At 37.4% G+C, this 18,982-nt stretch overlaps 1 long non-coding RNA gene across 1 annotated transcript; it reads right to left on the bottom strand.

Moving 5' to 3' along the window:
• On the bottom strand, positions 1–16,840 carry LOC138169845 (uncharacterized). Its single transcript, XR_011170480.1, has 2 exons — positions 16,751–16,840; positions 1–618 (listed from the first exon to the last, which is right to left on the bottom strand). It is a non-coding gene; the product is annotated as an uncharacterized lncRNA (long non-coding RNA).
• Between the last annotated feature and the right edge of the window lie 2,142 nt (positions 16,841–18,982).

Below are 18,982 nucleotides of genomic sequence, written 5' to 3'. Positions count from 1 at the left end.
GTGACTTCTGTGATACTGTGATTTATATGAGGACTTTTTCTTTGATCAATGAATCTGAAAGAGAATCCAACTACCACTTGCCATTCATGTTTCTGAGACATGTTTTGAAGATGAGGTCAAAGGATTGTGTAATGTGTGAAATGGAAACATCAATGGATTCAAATGGTAGTTTTTTATAATGCATACAATCATCTCGGCATTTCAGTGGCATACTGCTGAAGGAGAATGCTAAGAAGCCATACCAGCACTGTGTCTTGGGAAAATCTGCCTTTGGACAAAGAGAAGGGGAAAAAAAGCAAAGATTTTCCAATGCCTGCAAAAATGATTTTTGTGGAAGACAAAATAATCTGTAAATCAATCCTAAAGCAACACACAGTTCCCAAATCTGCCATCCAATGATATGATTAAAAGAAGTCTTCCAAACTGGAGCCATCAGAAGATGTTTTACATGCAGCAGTTTTTCTCCATCATCCATTTCTTCTGGTTTTTATGTTACCATTCCTGCTGTTCAATTCTACTCTGTGTTCACCATCTTCTTCTTAAATATTAAGATCATGCTGGGTTGAAGGAGAAGAATTTTTCATGGCTCCAAAATTAGGTCTGCTAATCTGTGAATGACTGAGGGAAACAAAACAAACTAAACCAACAAACAATTACAACAAAAATGCAGAATTAGTTATTCTATCAGACATCTATTTGATTGATTCTTTAGGATGAGAACAACTTCAAAGTGTTGGATAATAACATGTTTGCTTAGCCCACTCTCTTTGGAATCCTATACCTCAATATTAATGAGAAAGTAATTTTTTCATAATGCCCATGATAAAATTTTTGTATATGTGACTGCAACAGTCTTTGACACAAGGCGATAGCTCAACAAATTGAAATGAAAAAGATAGGCTGAGGACAACCAGGCCTTATTTAAACAAGGATAAATTTAGAAATGTGAAAAATATGCAAAAAAAGAAATAGATTTGGCTTGAAAATATAGCAGATTTAAAAACTGGAATATCTTTCTTCTAGCAGGGCTGATAGGATTGCCTAATGAACTCCGTTAGGGCAGTTTCCAAAATACAGTGGCAGCATAATGTTCTATCATGACCTTTCTGCTCTCTAAGACCTGGTCAGTTTCTGAAGAAAATAGGGAGAAAATATTTATAAAGAGCAGTAATCGAGGCAAGAACTATCCTGGGAAGCTCATGCTGGGAGTCATTATATTTAATTTAGAAGACTGCCTTCAAGCCTAGGTCTCAATTTGATGGCCAGATTTTTATTTGGGGTTCTTTCTTTCACAAATGCTTTAACCTTAGTAGGACTTGGGACCGTGACTCTTTTCTCGTCCCTATCATACAGTTCTAGCTCTCACTCAGCTTCTCCTTCTAGATGGGTTGGGAGATTCCACTTGGCTCAGGATATCTTGTTTTGAAGCCCAAGGCATTATTTTTTGCCCCAACATTTTGGTGTTGTTGGGTAAGTGTGAGGGAAGCTACTATTCAACTGTTTTAAGAACTATTCACTGTTTTATCATGTTCAAAATTTGTTTGTAAATGTTTGCAAAAAAGACAGTTCCTTCAAGAAGCGACCTTTCTGAAAAATACTACAGTTGCTTATAAAACTGATGGTCTAGAATGAGTGACATTTAGTAGAAGAGAGAGAGGGTAGAGAAGGGTTATAAAATGCACTAAGAAAGACAGGAAAGTGTTAGGTTATGCAAAGCAAGCATATGTTGTGTCTGTCCTGATTGGAAATTCAGGGGCATAGAGAAGAGACTTTTATAGTCACCATATCTGGGTAAATCTCTTTGTGTGCAGTAAAAAAGGCAATCCTACTATTATGAAGAAAAGACCCAGAAGTTCACAGAAATGAGAATAACTAAAAATGTAAATAGAAATTAGGTACATTTTTAAAAGATTTTAGAATGTTATTATTATTATTATTTACTCCTAGAGTAGAAAGGGAAAGTCATGGAGAATAACTGGGAAGTGCTGTTCCTAGATTTCTCTGCATTAGGTCTGAAAAAATGAGTTTTTGTTGTTGAGTCATTTCTGTCATGACCAACTCTTTTTGATCCCATTTGGGATTTTCTTGGCAAAAATACTTGAGTGGTTTGGCATTTCCTTCTCCAGCTCATTTTACAAATGAGGAACTGAAGCAAACAGTCATGAAGTGATTTCCTTAGGTTTAAACAGCTAATAACTGTCCAAGGCCATGTTTGAACTCTGAAACAAGAATTTTCCTGCCTTCAGGTCTGGCACTCTATCTACCTAATGTCCTAGTAGAATTAGATAAAAAGAAGAAAATGAGTCTCTCACTTGGAAATTATAAGCAAAAAAGATGAGGGCCAAAATATTATTGGAATTGTAAAGAGTAGAATTATGGCCAGGCTTGAGATTTCTGTAAGTGAATAAAATATAAAAAATAAAACATTAACTATAGATAATTATAGGGGTTTTAATAGCAAATAATAACAGTATCTTATTGAGGTTTAAAAAAGGGAGCACCTGTTTGTGCCTAGAACTTATGTATCTTTTTAATCATGTCCCAAATGATATTCTAATATATTATCCATCTTAATTGTTAAACCAAAACCACTGAATTTTAATAGTTTTTGTAAAAGCAACCAGATCATAGTTCAGGTTGTATTTCAGTTATTTACATTAGAGAGATAGATTTAATTTAGGTATAAATAGTAGGCTCTAAACCTTTAAAAAGTGTATGCCAAGCCCATTCAACCCATTTTTTTTGCTTTTATTTTTATTTTATTTTTTTGGTAATGGTAAAGTATGTTCAGATTGAAATGTTCCTTTAGGTATAAGGCCAATTTTTAGTTATCATTCTAGATTCAGTAATTCTTCTAGGCAGTTTTGAATGCAGTGAGGAGAGTGACTGCCCCTAGACCTAGAAAATGAATTTTTTGGCTAGTTGAACAAATTGAAATCAATTTCTTTTAAGTTAATTATTAAAATATCTGTGGATTTTAACTTTTCCTGGACTTTTGAGTCCCAGGAAATATGGTAGGAGATTTTTTAAGAGGTAGAAATTGATTCTAATCAAAGAACAAATCTCAAAAGGAAATCCCACCCTTCTTTGATGAGTTTCTCTCTTTAACTTGTGCCTGACAAGGGAAGAGAAAATATAAAACAGTGTGAAGTTCAGACATACACTTCTGTGTAACAGTGTAAATATTATCTTCCCCAAAGACTAAGTTCCTTGAGAACAAGGACCATTTTTTTTGGTCTTTAAGTTTTTAGCCCAACCCTGTATCTTGCATTTTGTAGATATTAAATAAATGTTGATTGATTAATTGATTGAATGTGGCAGAATATCACAGCCCTCTCTCTCAGTCTCCAAGTCTACCCCACTATTTCTGAAGTCCCAACATAATTTCATAGTGGATCAAGCGGACTCTACTTCTTGACTGTCTCTCCTGAAATCTTTTTCTTCTGTCTCACTTCTTGAATCATTCTAATAAAGCATTTATGGTTAATATCATGATATTTTAAGCTTATCCTTCCTTATAGTCCATATTTTCCTTTGAATAAGTAGTAACAGCCTCTGCTTTTCTTAAAAACTAAGCAATGTCATCACTACCACACCCAAATCAAACAGATTAAAAACAACCTCTCTTTTCAAAGTGCCAGCTAATTTACAGAATCAAGACATCATCACCCTAGGTTATTTCAATAACTTAGATCTACCCTGCTTTGCAGTGATTTTATAATCATTACATTATGATGTTCTTTGTTTGTAAGCTTCCTTTTATCTAAGAAAATTGTCTGTGCTCATAGTCTTAGGGAATCACCTAAGGCTCAAGCAGATAGAAAGATATGGAAAGATAGATTTAGATAGATAAACAGATAGATAGGGAGGTAGTTAGGTAGACAAAGCATTTCTTTTTTTTTTTCTTTTTCTTTTTGGAGGGGGAAAGGCAGGGCAATTGGGGTTAAATGACTTGCCCAAGGTCACACGGCTAGTAAGTGTTAAGTGTCTGAGGTCATATTTGAACTCAGGTCCTCCTAACTCCAGGATCAGTGCTCTGTTCACTGCACCACCTAGATGCCCCAAAGCATTTCTTAAGTACTTACTTTGTATCAAACACCATGTTAAGTCCTGGAATAAAAGCTCAAACAAAAAGGTAGTCTGTATCTTTAAGGAGTTTAGTTGGTGAACAATAACACATATAAAAGACACAGAGAAGATCATAGAGTAAATAGATCAAAGACCCAGGTCACCCTGACTCAGAATTCAGGGTCCTAACAAAGACACACAAAAGGAAGCTGAAAAGTAGGGGAAGAGGAGAAAGAAAAGTACCCACAGAGTAGGAGCAGGGGGAGGGGAACTCAAAATTCAGTGTTTCAGAGCAGAGCTCAGAGAGAGGTGAGCTTGGCTGGTCTGGGTTCTTCCTCAAGTGGACATCCCATGAAGGATCTCATCGAATGGAGGAAAGAGCAAAAGGGGCAAAGATATTTTCAGGGTAAGAAATACCCAGAAATCTCCATGTGCTAATGGAGATGTAAAAATTTGGGGAATCCAGAGTGTATTAGGAGAAGAAGAATGTAGTTCAGTGAGTTGTTCATAGTTCCATAGGTAGTATATAATTGTCAAAGGCAGGATACAAATTCAAGTCTTCCTGACTCTGTCCATTTACTGTAGCCCACACTACCATACTCCCCTTTTCCTTATAACTGAATGGAATAATTTAAATTAAAATAATTACCAGATATAAATATAATGACAAAGGTAAATAATCAGCTACTGGTAGTACCTATTTTTATAGCACTTTAAGGTTAATAGCACATTGTAGGGTAGGCATTATTGCTCCCATTTTAGAGATGAACAAACTGATGGTCAGTGATTTGCTGAAGCTTACAAAGCAATTAAATGTCTGTCTACATTTGAAGCCAAATCTCTCCTTGACTCAAAGTGTAGTGTTCTTTCCCCTGCACATCACTACTTATCAGCACCCAATGACATTTAAGAGTCATTTTGTAATAGAATAAATGAAGAATATTAATATTCAAAAATAAAACTCTTAGATCTTTTCATCATCCAACTAACCAGTATATGGCTGGACACAAATCCCTTGGTCACTCCACTAGACACCTCTATCCATTCATGAATAGGGCCAACCATTCAATCAATTTGTAATCTGCCTAATTGTTCAATCTACATGTAATCATTCTGAACAAGAATATGTGAAAGACTTTGTTAAATATTTTGCTGCAATCTAGGTAAATTACAACTCCAAAATACCTCATTCTATAATCTAAACAGCAAAGGAGATTCATTTGGCATGTCTCAATTCTTGATGAAGCTATGTTAGTTCTTCAAAATCTTGGTTCCCTTTTCTATGTAGAAGTTTATGAAAAATCCTCTTGACAGAACATTCCTGGGGTCTGTAAGGAACTGGAGTCAAGTTCGCTATTCTATAATCTGACATATGTTGCTGTCTTTCCTTTTTAAAAAAATGGGACAGAGTTTACTTTTCACTCCTGTTGTATTGCTACCATTCTATAGAATTTTTCAAAGATGTGGTATAAGGGGTATGACACTAAATTCTGAGTCAGGGAGATCTGGGTCTATGATCTTTTTACTTTATGATCTTTGCTGTGCCTTTTAAAACTAAATCCTACCATCTATAAACAGAAGGAAAGTCAATTTGCCTGAAGACTGCTAAATTTAAAGAGGAATCCAATTACTATAGCAAGAGATCCAGGAGAGCCCCTCTGCCTTCTAGTCCAATGTTTTATCATAAGACCAACATTTGGATCAGAGCCAGAATTCTAGACCTCAGAAATAGCCACCCAGCTCTTCTCCTTCAGTCTGTTTCCCCTGTTTATTTCTGGTGTAGTTGTTTATGTTGCTAAGATTTCCAGCCTAAAGCATCGGGTACCTGCCTTCATTATTTAGATTTTCATGGTTGTCCCCCGAGTCTTTCTGTGTCAGTGGGTGCAGACAATGAATGTAATAAATGAATAAATATCTCAAATAAATATTCACATGATTCAACATGCAAGCATTACAGCAAACTCAAAGCCAGCCTAGAATTTCTGTAGGTCAATTACCATTCTGGAGGAGAAATCTTCAGCACCCCAGCCCCCACTCCCCACCCCTCTGGTGAGTGAGACACTGGCTCACATTCAGGGAATCACATCTTAAGTATAGCTCGGTTGACTTGAGCGCTTGTTTTGCTTAATAACCCCGAGGGGATTCTGAGCTGGATAAAGCCAAGAGGGTGAGATTTTTCTGATCCAAGTAGGGATCCAAAATATCTGAATTCTAATCATTTCAATAATACTTCTGGGTTTGATTCAACCTCAGCTACCTTTGGGTTGTATTTTTCTGTTTCCCTTTGTGCCAACCCCTTCAGTTCTGCTTTGAAAAGAGAGAAGACTGAATGGATTTTGGATGAATGGGAATACAAATCTTGCTATTAAAAGGGATATTTATCTCATTTATTTGTTTTATTATTATTCTAATAATTATTAATTTAGTAATTCTTGAAACCTTAGGCTTTATAACTCAGAATGCCTCCCCCCCCGCAAACATACAGGCAACAAAATGAATTTGTATTTTCAGTGACAACAACCATTTGGATTAGGGGTAGGAAATGTTTTCACTAATGGAAAAATAATTAGAATTTTTTTCCCCATTCCTAACCTCATATCTTTTCTGAAACATTTAAAATGTCACAGTGTAATTTTGCACAGAATTTTAGAAACAAAGGCACACTTTTACAATGCTTTCCAGCTCTTTGGAACAGTTGGACCCTCAGATTGATAATGAGTCAAGTGATTTTTGTTTTGGAGTAAACTTTGGGCAATTTTCTATTTTTATTACTGCTCCCTCCCCCTCCCTAATGCCCAACTTTAACTTCCTGACTCTTAATTTGGAGATTGTCTCCCTGAAAATTTCAGGGTATGCAAAGTAGTCTTTGGCTGCACTTTCATTTAGCAATGATGCACTTAATGACTGATATCCTGCTGTTGTTAATCGGATCTTTAGGTAAATATCATTCTTCAGAAAATAAAAAAGAATCTTGCTAGCTAACTGGCTCCTTTAAGATGTGCAATGAGGGGCTATGAGCCAAGAATCTGCAATATTCTTTATAATTTCATGGGGTCTTCTAAGGAAATGTGACAATTTTATGGGGACTCTTAGGGAAAAATTCTGATTTCATGTGGATTCGAGTGAAAAGGTAAATTTCATGGGATTTCTAAAAATGGCTGGATTTCTCAGGATCCATGAAATCTGTGACAGCCATGGAGAAAATTCACCTCTCTTGTTATGGAGTAAATTTCAGTGCAGTTTGCCAGAACTTTGGTTCTCATGCACTGGTTATGTCAGTCATACATTACATTTGAGGGTCCTTTGGGGGTCATTTTTGACCATGCAGCTTTTTATTGATTGATACCTGATAATACAAAATATGCTTCTTTTCATATGACAAACGTCCTAGGCTTAGAAGTCAGGCCCTAGATAACCAATAGTTAAGGCCACTTGAGGGTCCAAGGAGACTTTTGTGGAGTTGAGAAAACATAGACAAAGAAATCTCTATCTGCCTTGATTACCACACATTCCAGTCCCATGACAATCCAAGGAGATTATGCACTGCTCCTACTCCACCCAGCCTCCATACATTGATATATTCTGTGTATGTGTGTGTATATATGTATGTGTGTATTTATATGTGTATATATGTACACACACACATACATGACACTGTCTTGAGGGGAGGGGTTGAGAAAGTTGAGAATCCTAGAAAATCATCTGCTGCGTTGCTGGTGGGAAGACAGCCTAGGTTGGACTTACTGGGAAATGGGACACCTTTATACCACATCAAACCATAGAGATATTAGAAACCCTGATCCTCTTTACAAACATGGTAAAGGCCAGTAAACAGGATCCTGAAGACTTCATGTATCTCAAGTAAATTCCTCCCCTGCTTGCCCCTATCTTTCTCTTCTCCCATAGCTCGACTCATGGTCTTCTCCTGCCTTGGACCAGAAACTGAAATTTCTGCTAACTTCTGCTAATCAAGGTTCTATGGCTCATACATTTTTATTCTCGGTAGGTATTCACAGGATATTTGGTTATCAGACTAGAATAATATGGCCTTGTTTCTCATATAGCATTGTCGTTGTGGTGAACTTGAAATAAATTAAAGACTTTTTAACATTGTCATGAGGATTTAAATGTTGATTCTGAGGGAAAATGGAATCTTTTTGTTTTGTTTTTACAACAAACACATTAACATACAAATAAAAGATGACATGCTTTTTGTGTTCTTCTTCTTTTTTATTTTACAATAAGAGATTTGGATACTGTATAAGCCAAAGTAACACAGGTTGTTAATTCATTACAAAAATTTAAAAACTTGGTATGTACCTTTGTATCAAGGAACAGTATATAATAAACACCAGAGCAGAGCGATAATAAGTAGAAGAAATCAAGACAAAAAACAAATTCAGTAAGAATAGTCTGACCATGTCACAGAGCCCCAAACCTCTAAATCACTAAACAAATTCTACTGGCTATCACTTTTAGTAGTCACTCAAAATCTCCTGACTCCTTGCATTTTCACTGGCTGACCACTGTGCATAAAAGTCACTTTTTAACATCTGTCTCTGGAGTAGGGTGGGGCAGAGGAAATGAAGCTCAGGCTAGCTTCCATCAGGTAAATATTTATTTTTGCTAACCAGGTACTAAGGCCTATTGTTTCTATACTGTAAAAACATAGCAAGGTTTGTCAGCAACCTTCACATCTGTCACTCTGAGTCAAAGCCCCACCTGTCTCATCCTAGGGGCAGGTTAGTAACCTACTCCCTTGTATATAGCTTCTGCTTTTATATTCCTTTTTCTCAGTGGCAGAGGAGAAAAGTTTTACTGGTGTCTGGATTGATTTATTTATGTGCTTACATACACATATATATATATGTATGTATGTATGTGTGAACGTATGTGTATATATGCACACACATAAATATGAATATATACCTTTATATATGTATATACATATACATACACACAGATGCATATGCCGAAACAGGCTTTTCCTGCAGAAAGTATTTACATAAATGGTTTTATGTAAACTTGAAGTGCTTTTAGGGTTAAGAGAGTTATGAACTTGTGATAATGCCTGTGACCACAACAGAAAGCAACTTGTAGGAAGAAATTTAAATTACACAATCTGAATATGGTTTCTTCAAAATTATAGCTTAAAATATTAAGTGAAAATAATTTAATATTCTCATTTTATTATAAAAGAAAACAATGAAATAACACGAATGAATTCAACATAAGACTGTAACTGTAACCTAGTTCTTTTTCTCTAGTTCTATTAGTAAAAGGCCATTGTCAGATATAGCCAGGGATATGCTAATAAATGTTCAACTTGCTATATTGCTGTCTGGGGGAAAAATATGACATTTTAAGTTTAATCTGTATTGTGAACATTTTCTCTTTTAGTTTCTCCAGTCTAAACAATCAACAAAGCAATAAATTAGCCCTAATATTTTAATTTCCTTTTATAAAAAATTCTAATTTTCACCCCTTGGCTTTATGATTGTTATGTTTTATTCTTCCTCTTAATACTCATTCTTCTGATAAAGTCTGGGTGTGGATTCTGCAGTAAGTCCTGAGATTATGAGAAGACCAGATCTGAGAGAAATAACTGCCTTGGGGTGTGCAGAGGACAAAAGGGTCAGTCTGGGGCACATAGCCCTCACTGGCAGCTGACTGAGCCTACACTTAGCCTTCATACAACATTCATGATGAACCTGGGACTGGCCTGACTCTTATGCTCTATGATAGTTGTGAAGATCCAAGCTACTCTCTACATAACTCAGGGCAGGATAGAGATTGCTTTGTAGGTACCCCGGCTGTTTTAAAGCTTTCTTTTAACACAGTGACTTTGAAATTTCTCAGTTTATATGTGAGAGTGTGTGTGTGTGTGTGTGTGTGTGTGTGTGTGTGTGTGTATGTGTGTAAGAGAGAGAGAGATAAAGAAAGAGAATATGTTCCCTATGGGCAAATCATGCTTTCTGACTTCTCTTTATACCAAAGTTCTTCTGACATTTTATCTTCTGTCTCTTTTCCTACAAGCCAAAGATTTGAGCAGGTCTGCTTTACTTAGCAAATTTAGAGAGGGCTAAATGATACTAGGACACAAATGATCCATTTTTGTTTAAATACTTTGCTTTATACATGTAAGGCAGAGGTAGAAGTGATGTCATCACTCCATAACCTTGAAACCTGACATCTCAAGCCTTTTGACCCAAGTTTCTGGTTCCTTTGAAAGGGACAAAGGTCTCTTGCATAAGGGACAGCACATTTGTGAAATGTAATGTATAATATGCAGATGTAATGTGTAATATATATAATATAATATATGTATATGTATAATATATGTAATATAATATATGTGTATAATATAAATGAAAATATATTTTTATGGTTCTTTTTCCTAATGAAGAATCAGATGGGGGTCTTTTTGTCTCAAGAAGAAAACACCAGAGTAGAGGACTAACATTTTTTAGTACGCTAAGGAGCCATATATCTCTATGCTCCCTGTCCTGTGGTCTTCCGTACCAATTCCTTTATGCTTTTACAATTTAGTCAAGTGGTTAAGTGGATAGAGAAGTAGGACTGGAGTCAGGAAGACTGAGTTCAAATCTGTCTTCAGTTACTTAATAGTAAGATCCTGGACAAGTCATTCTGTGTGGCTCAGTTTCCTCAACTATATATCGGGAATAATAAAAGCACTTATCTTCCAGGATTGTTGTGAAGATCAAATACTTAGATAATATTTGGAAAGTATTTAACCTAGTGCTTGGAACATAATAGGCATTGTATACATTTTTGCTTGTTTCCTTGTGAAATGATAATAACGACTCTATCTTGCCTTTTGGGCCAGCTAGATGGCACCATGGAGGCAGGAGGACCTAAGTTCAAACCTGGCCTCAGACACTTACTAGGTATGTGGTCTGAGTAAGTCACTTGACCCAGTTTGCCTCAGTTTCATCATCTGTAAAATGAGGTGGAGAAGGAAAGGGCAAACCAATCTAGTATCTTTGCCAAGGAAATCCCCCAAACCATAGAGTCCTACATGACTGAAATGACTAAACAACAACAAATTTTGACAGATCTTGCCTCTATGTGCTTGCCTTGAGCAATGGTCTCTAGGGAATCCTTAACTAGGTCCAGTATTGTACACCTAGAGCTTAAATTACCCATGGATTGCTGCCTGATACCTTTACATATGCACATGCTCTGAAGCGAGCCTCCTAAGCTCCTCTCTATGCAAGCACATTTTACCTCTCCTTCCCTCCCCCACACTAACTCCCAATATTGGTAGTTTGGTGCACTCTCTGAGATAAATATTCTAATAAAAGAAGAAAAGGAAAAGAAGAAAGGGAAGATAGTGTCCACTTCCAAGGTGTACTAATAAAAGTTTAATCATTATCTCACTGGGGAAAAAAAAAGTACATATAACACATTTTAAAGTTTAATCTGAAATAATAATACTTTTTAAAGTCTAGGTAATTAGCAAAGAATGAATCAAGTCCTGATTTTAGAGTAATAATTGCTCACACTGAAAATTTAGCAACAGGCTCTTTCAAGCTGGTCCACTCCTTCCTTATTCAAATTGATCATGAAGTACTTCACTAGCATGAAAAGTCTATGTGGTTGAGTTATATGAAGGCAGAGATTATACTTTATTTTTCACTCTATCTCACCAAGCACTTCCAGTGGTGGTTGAATAAATTAATGAAGACATGGAATGCATGGAATGAACTACTTCTACATTTAAAATTGTAAGTCTATTAGATTGCCAATGGGAAGAGTGTCTATTCTTCATCCTTGTAATCAGGATGACTAGATACATATCCCAGGTGAATTGTCACTAAATATGGCTGTGACTTATCAGCTGGGGAGTAAAACGGTAGCATACTCTCTGCCCAGAGCACCATTTTGGATGTTCTGGGGGAGACACCAAGAAAGAGGAGGGAAGGAAGTTGTTCAGTCATTTTCAGGGTTGTCCAACTCTCTGTGATCCTGTTTGGAGTTTTCTCAGCAAAGATGTGGGAGTGGTTTGCCATTTCCTTTCTATCTCATTTTCTAGATAAGGAAACTGAGGCAAATAGGGTTAAGTGACTTGCCCAGGATCATACAACTAGTAAGTGTCTGAGACTAATTTGAACTCAGAAAGATGAGTCTTCCTGACTCTGGGCCTGGAGGGAAGATTTGTGTTCAATCTTTGCTAATGACCCACAGCCCATGACTTCAGGTAAGTCATTTCATCATCTTTAAAGTTCCTGATCCATTACACACATACACACACACATACACACCACACACACACAGAGCCTTATGATTTTCCTCCAGCTGTACATTGTTAGCAATCACTGACATACTTCTTTCTCTCTGTAATTTTCATTGTCACCAAATACCATTCAGTGGAAGAAAACTTCATAAGACAGAAAGCAGCATAATCAGATGCATGAACCTGTGAGATTATAGTCTTGGGGTCTAACTTCTTAAAAATACTCCCTATGACCTTAAGAAATATACTTAACACCTTGAGCCTTATTTCTTTAGTCAGCCAATGAGATCTTGATACGTTTGTTTGTCAGAGGTGTGAAAATATATTCAAGTATGTAGATGGAAGCAGTGAAGGAAAAAAGAATACTCCACATGTCTAATTTGCTAACATTAGAGCATCAGAGTTGGAAGAGGCCTTGGAGTTCCATCTGTTCTAACTTCCTCATTTTAAAGGTGAAAAAACGAGGTGTAAAGAAATTCTTTGATTTGTCTAAGGACACACAGCTACTCAGTGATGAAGCTCTGAATCAGTCCCAGGTCACTTGCCTTTCATTCTACACTAGGCCACCTTTGTGGCTAGAAGGTGGGGTGTGGGGATGGGATATTAGAATCGACTCCTCTGTGAGAATTCCTATTCCAGATTTACAAAGTTCCCTCAGGATGTCTGATATTCCCCTGAAAACAAACAAAAACCTTCTTGTTTGGGGCCTCTCTGAGATTTACAATTAGTGTATAAAACAGACTGGCTCTACTCTAGACGTAACTCTCTTTCCTGTCTGGCTCCCCTGCCCTCCCTTTTCTGTATTCTTCTATGTGTGGAGTCTTCCATGAGGTAAACTAGGGGATACGGCATGGTATATTCTGAAAAATTGTCTATATCTTAATCAATTAATCAGTAAATACTTATCAAGTACCTACTCTGTGTTAGGCTTTGTGCCAAGCACTGAGGATACAAAAGGAGGCAAAAGACTGTTTCCGTCCTTAAGGGGCTTATAAGGAGAAAACCTGCAATCACACACACATGTATACATGTATGTGTATACATGTATATAATGTGTGTATATATGTATATGTATGAGGCAAGGTAGATACAGGATAAATAGGAAATAACAAATAGAATGAAGATAGTGGAATTAAGGGGGGGGTTCGGGAAGTTTCCCTAGAGAAGGTGGGATATTAGTTGGAACTTAAAAGAAGTTAAGGAGGTCAGTAATCAGAGCAAAGGAGAAAGAGTATTGCAGGAAGGGAGGGCAGTCAGACAAAATGCCTGGAGTCTAGAGATGGAATACCTTATTTTGGGAACAGTCTGGAGGCCAGTGTCCCAAGATCAAAGATTGTGGAGACTGGAAAGGTAGGAAAGGGCTTGGTTATGAAGGGCTTCGAATGCCAAACATTTGTATTTGCTCCTGGAGGAAATAGTTTTATGAAGCCATATTGAGTAGGATGGGGACTTGGTCATATCTGAGCTTTAGGTAAAACATTTTAGTGGCTGATGGAGGATGGATTGGAGTGGGGAAAGACTTGAGGCCAGAAGACTATTGCAATAATCCAATCATGGGGTGATGAGGGCCTGTATTAGGGTGGTGACGGTGTGGGGTAAGAGGAGGGTGTTTATGAAAAAATCTTTTCAAAGAGAAATTGCCGGGTCTTGACAATACATATGGGCGTAATAAATGGGAGAGGGTTTTGGGGGAAGGATAATGAATTTTGTTTTGGACAGAATTGAGTGTAAGATATCTACTGGATATCTATTTTGAGATTTCTAAAGCATAGATGAAGGTGCAAGATTGAAGACCAACAGAGAGTCTGGGAAAGGACTGGTAGATTTGAGAATCATCAGGATTGAAATGGTAACTAAATCTATGAGAGGAGAGGAGATTGCTAAGGGATATAGAAACAGAAGAGAAGGGTGCTTAGGACAGATCCCTGAGGGATACTTATGGTTAGAAAGTATGATCTGGAGGAGGAGCCAGAAAAGGAGAGAGAGAAGGAGTAGTCAGATAGGTGGATGAAAAACTAGGGCAGAGGAGAGAGAGAGAGACAGAGAGAGAGAGAGACAGAGAGACAGAGAGAGAGAGACAGAGAGAGAGAGAGAGAGAGACACAGAGAGAGAGACACAGAGAGAGAGAGACAGAGAGAGAGAGAGAGAGAGAGAGAGAGAGAGAGAGAGAGAGAGAGAAGGGAAGGAGGCAGGCAGGGAGGGAGAGAACATCTAGATAGTAGAAGGAAAACTAAGCAATTAAGACTAAACAAGATTGCTCCCTCTGTGAAATATATTGGCCTGATCTGTTTCATTGCGTGGGCTACCCTGGGTTGCTAAGGGTTGTTGTCATAGCATGGTCCCTAACCTCATATGGAACCAGGTGTCTGTAGCAAACCAGGAGTGTTTGCTGATCCTGGTGTAACCTGATGGAGTCAGGTCTAGAGGGAGTTTTGGGTGTAATTATAAACCCCTTCATCTCATTGTTATAACCCCTAAATCATTGTACCCAAATTCGGTAAACCCGAATCTAAGAACCTAGGTCTAATTTTAACCTTGTCTTTCCAGTCACTGAGGAAACAGATATATCATGTCCCCTCCAGGGAGCCAGATTTAGTTGTAGTTTTGTTTCTCTGGTGTCTGAAATCTAGGTATGTTCTTCAGTGTGGACTTAAGCTTAGGACTCAAGCCTTCCATTGTAGGAACTAAAATATACCTAAAACAATAATAATTGACCTTTGCAGTAAAAGAAAAAAAGCCTACTGCTTTTAGCATCACTGTGGACTAATATTGAGCTGGGAATTCACTAAAAACAAAACAAATGAAAACTAACAAAGCACTGATTTTTTTCCCAGCCCAACCACTCCCCAGCCCCGCCTCTTCCATCTTGAATTTATGAAAGTGATATTTTTAAAACTCAAATGTAGGACTTTGGATTTATTTCTATACAGTTTCATCTTATTAGCTCCGATTCAATGTTCTAGCCTTTGAGGTTTTTCAGATCCTGACTTTCCAATCCAAAGTATTAGTGATTTTTTTCTAAGCTTTGTGTCATCTACAAATTTGATAAGTATCATTCTTTGTGACATTTTGAAATCTGAAAAAAATGTCTAATGGCACATGACCAAATTTAAAGTTTACAATGTTCTTAGCATACATTATCTCATTGGAGCTCATGAGAGAGATGTGACTATTACCCTCATTTTCCAAATGAGGAAACAGAGTCAGAGAGGATGAGCTTAATGTCCATTTTTACCATTTATCATTTTTAACCATTTTCTCTATTTGTATTTATATCTATATCTGTAGTTCTCTATATGTACCTATATTTCTCTCTTCTATCACTTAACCCTTTGGAGTCTCAGTATATATTAAGGTGTGAAAAGTATTTTATACATGTTCATTTATTTGATTCTCATAACAATTCTGCTCAGTAGGTGCTATAGTTATCATTTTCTATTTTACAGATGTGGGAACTGAGGCACAGTAAAGTTAAGTGACTTGCCCAGGGTCATGAAGATAGTGTCTGATGGAGGATTTAAATTCAGTTCTTACTGATTCTAAGTCCCGTGTTTTATCCACTGTGTGCACTAGCTGTGTGTATGATGTATATGCAAATATATGTATGATATATATGTGTATAAATGCATATGCATGCATGTATATATATGTGTGTGTGTGTGTGTATACAGAGAGATACAGCTACCGAGAGACATAAAGAGAACATATAGGGGGCAGATTACAGTGCAGCAGATACAGTAGTGGTGTTTGAAGTCAGGAAGACGTCCTTCTAAGTTCAAATCTGACCTCAGACACTAGCTGAGTGACCTGGCGTGAGTCACTTAACCTTGTTTGCCTCATTTTCTTCATCTGTAAAATAAGCTGGAGAATGAAATGGCAAACTGCCCTAGTATCTTTGCCAAGAAAACCTCAAACAGGATTACAAAGACTTGGACATTTCTGAAACAACTGAACAAAATAGTATATACGCATATATTTGTATATAATCTACATGTATATACATGCATATGTACATGTTACAGGTAGATATGTAGAAGACATATATCCATATATATAGAGAGACATAGATAGATATATCTAACGATCTACATACAAATATAGATACATATAGGTATAGATATATAGCTATAACTCAGATTTTCTGTTGGGCAGCTGTGGTATCTGACCAGTTAGGTGAATTTCTAGAGAAAATGGTGCCAAGCGTGAGCCAAGCCTATGCATATTTTAATAAAGAAAAAAGGAATAAATTCATGAACTAGCCAGAGAGATTAATTAAGCCTCAAACCAGGGACAAAATGCTTAGCATACACTGATCAAGAGAAAAACCCAGAGCCAACAGGAGGCAGACATTAAGACGTGGCAGCTCCTCATCTAAGGGGGAATGAATGCTGGGTTACAACCATGCAGGAAGGTGTCTGAACTCACCAAAGGTCATTGATCATCACAGCCTGGCCGATCAGCGAGGGAGATTTCAGTTGCACCATTGTGCATGGCTAGGGGTGTCTTATTACAGGAAGGATATCACAGACTTGGAAGAGGTACAGAAAAGGGCAACAGGATGATAAATGGTATCAATGTTTATAACTGTGGAGAAGAAAGGGGAGGAAAATTAGTTTTATATTCACTAGAAAGGAGGAGATTAAGAAGGGCAATTACTGAGGTGTCTAAGTGTCTGATGAGTATTGAGGAGAGGAAGACAGCAAAGGCTGGGCAGCAAAAAGGGGGCACGGACTGGAGGTAACAAAAGATCTTGCTTTAAAGGGCTTTGGGAAGCAACTCATTTACATACAGGGTTATCACTGGGATGCGTGGAGAGGGCAGTCAGCCCCAGCGGTGGTAGGGGTTCTGACCCTAGGGCCATTTTCAAAATGAGTCCAGTGACTGCCCAGTGGGGGGGTGGGGAATACTATGGGACACAGTCCCTGTGTAGAGAGAGATACAGGCAAGAGCTAGGATCACGTGGCCTCTCTCCTTCCTGAAATGCAAGCTGCTGCACCTCATTAAATCAACACACTGATCTGGCAGAGAGGCGTCCTGGAATCCTAAAAACATCAGTTTCCATCTCAACCTTTCATTTCTTATATGCTTAATTTGGCTTACTCAGCTTTAGTGCTGAGTTTGTGATACCATAAATACGCAGGCTGCTTTGGAAATCAGATGTCCATCAGATTCTGACTTCTTTGTCAATTGGCAAAGGATAGAACACATAAGATGTAAGGATTTGGGAGCCTCCAGGGTGGGAATTTAGGTTCAGTCCAGATACCTACCCATATCAGAGGTTTTAACCTGGCATATCTGAAATGATCAATATTTAAAAGAATATTATAAGTATCTCAATATAATTGCTTTCCTTTGTAATCTATGTATTTTATTTCATTCATTTGAAAATGTTAATTTGAGGAGGTGCAGAGTTTCCTGCCAAAGATGTTCATGATGTACAAAGGTTAACAACCACCAGATTAATTGCCTTTTGTTGCAGCTACTGAGAAAGCAGAGGCTGGTGGATCTCTTGAGCTTGGTAGTTCTGACTTGCAGTAAGTTAAGCTGATGGTATACATCTTCACTAAACCAATCTGGTGAACTTCTGGGAGTTTGGAGCCAGCTGGCTACCTAAGGAGGGGCAAACCAGATTTTTTTCAGAAAGGGAGTAGGTCCTGGGCTAATCAGTACTGGGATTTGCCCCTTCACGTCCTGTTTGGGTGAGATAGGGACACCCAATCTTTAAAAGAAAAGAAAAAAAAAGTTAAGAACCCCTGATCCCCGAACAGTAACTATTCTTATTGTTATTATCATTTTCCCTCCCCCAATCTCTTTTTTTCCCACCAAATATATGAACAAATTAAAAAACAATGAAGACTTACCTTTCTCAGACTATTAGCCTGTGTGATTCTGGTTAAGTTTCTTTATATCTCTGGGCTAAGATTTCCTGAAAAGTAAAATGATAGAATTATATCAGAACAGTAGTGTCATACTGAAATAGGAATATTTGAAATCGTTTATAAGGATTCTCATGGCCTGCATATTGATTTAGTTTTAAAATGTAATGCTATCTAGGTTTTTACTTTTTTTAATTTAATTCGTTAAATATTTTCCAATTACATTTGAATTCAGTTCTGGTTGCTCTGGGGAGTGTTAGGGCTGTGTTTAACACCTCTGGAACAGACCAGCTTTAAAGTTGCTTCCAGCTCTAAAACTATGAACCTGTAATCCCATTAAAGTTAGGAGCAGGAGTAAAAAAAACCCTTTCAAAGACAATTTATGGCAGCGATCTATTATCCTCAGGTTTTCAAAGAGAAAAGATTTTAATTTGGTATTCCCCTGCTTCCCCCTCAATTAGATCCTGTCCTTTCCTCTGGCTTCCCTTAGCACTAGATAGTTTGTGGTTAAGCATCTTGTGTATTTGAATAAAAACTAGAGTCAGAGACCAGCTTCCATGGGGCTTTCTGATAGACTTTTAAATGAGGGCCATCTCTGGTGTGTTTTGTGTAAATACTTCAAGAACTTCATTTTGTGAGTACTCCTGTAGATGCAGATTGTAACTCCTCCTTGCCTTAGTTGAAGTTCTAATAAATTGTTGTGTCTCCATAATTCATCACCTGGTGGGCCCATTCCCTGGTGACAAGACTGCATTTAGCAAGGTAAGTTCTGGGAGAATTG

The sequence above is a fragment of the Petaurus breviceps genome, unplaced genomic scaffold (genome assembly GCF_028583685.1).
Source record: "Petaurus breviceps papuanus isolate PSGF00001 unplaced genomic scaffold, PetGlider_PUasm1.0 126, whole genome shotgun sequence".
Classification (NCBI taxonomy): Eukaryota; Metazoa; Chordata; class Mammalia; order Diprotodontia; family Petauridae; genus Petaurus; species Petaurus breviceps.
Note: the sequence above shows the minus strand (reverse complement) of the source record. Positions and strands in the feature narration are given on the sequence as shown.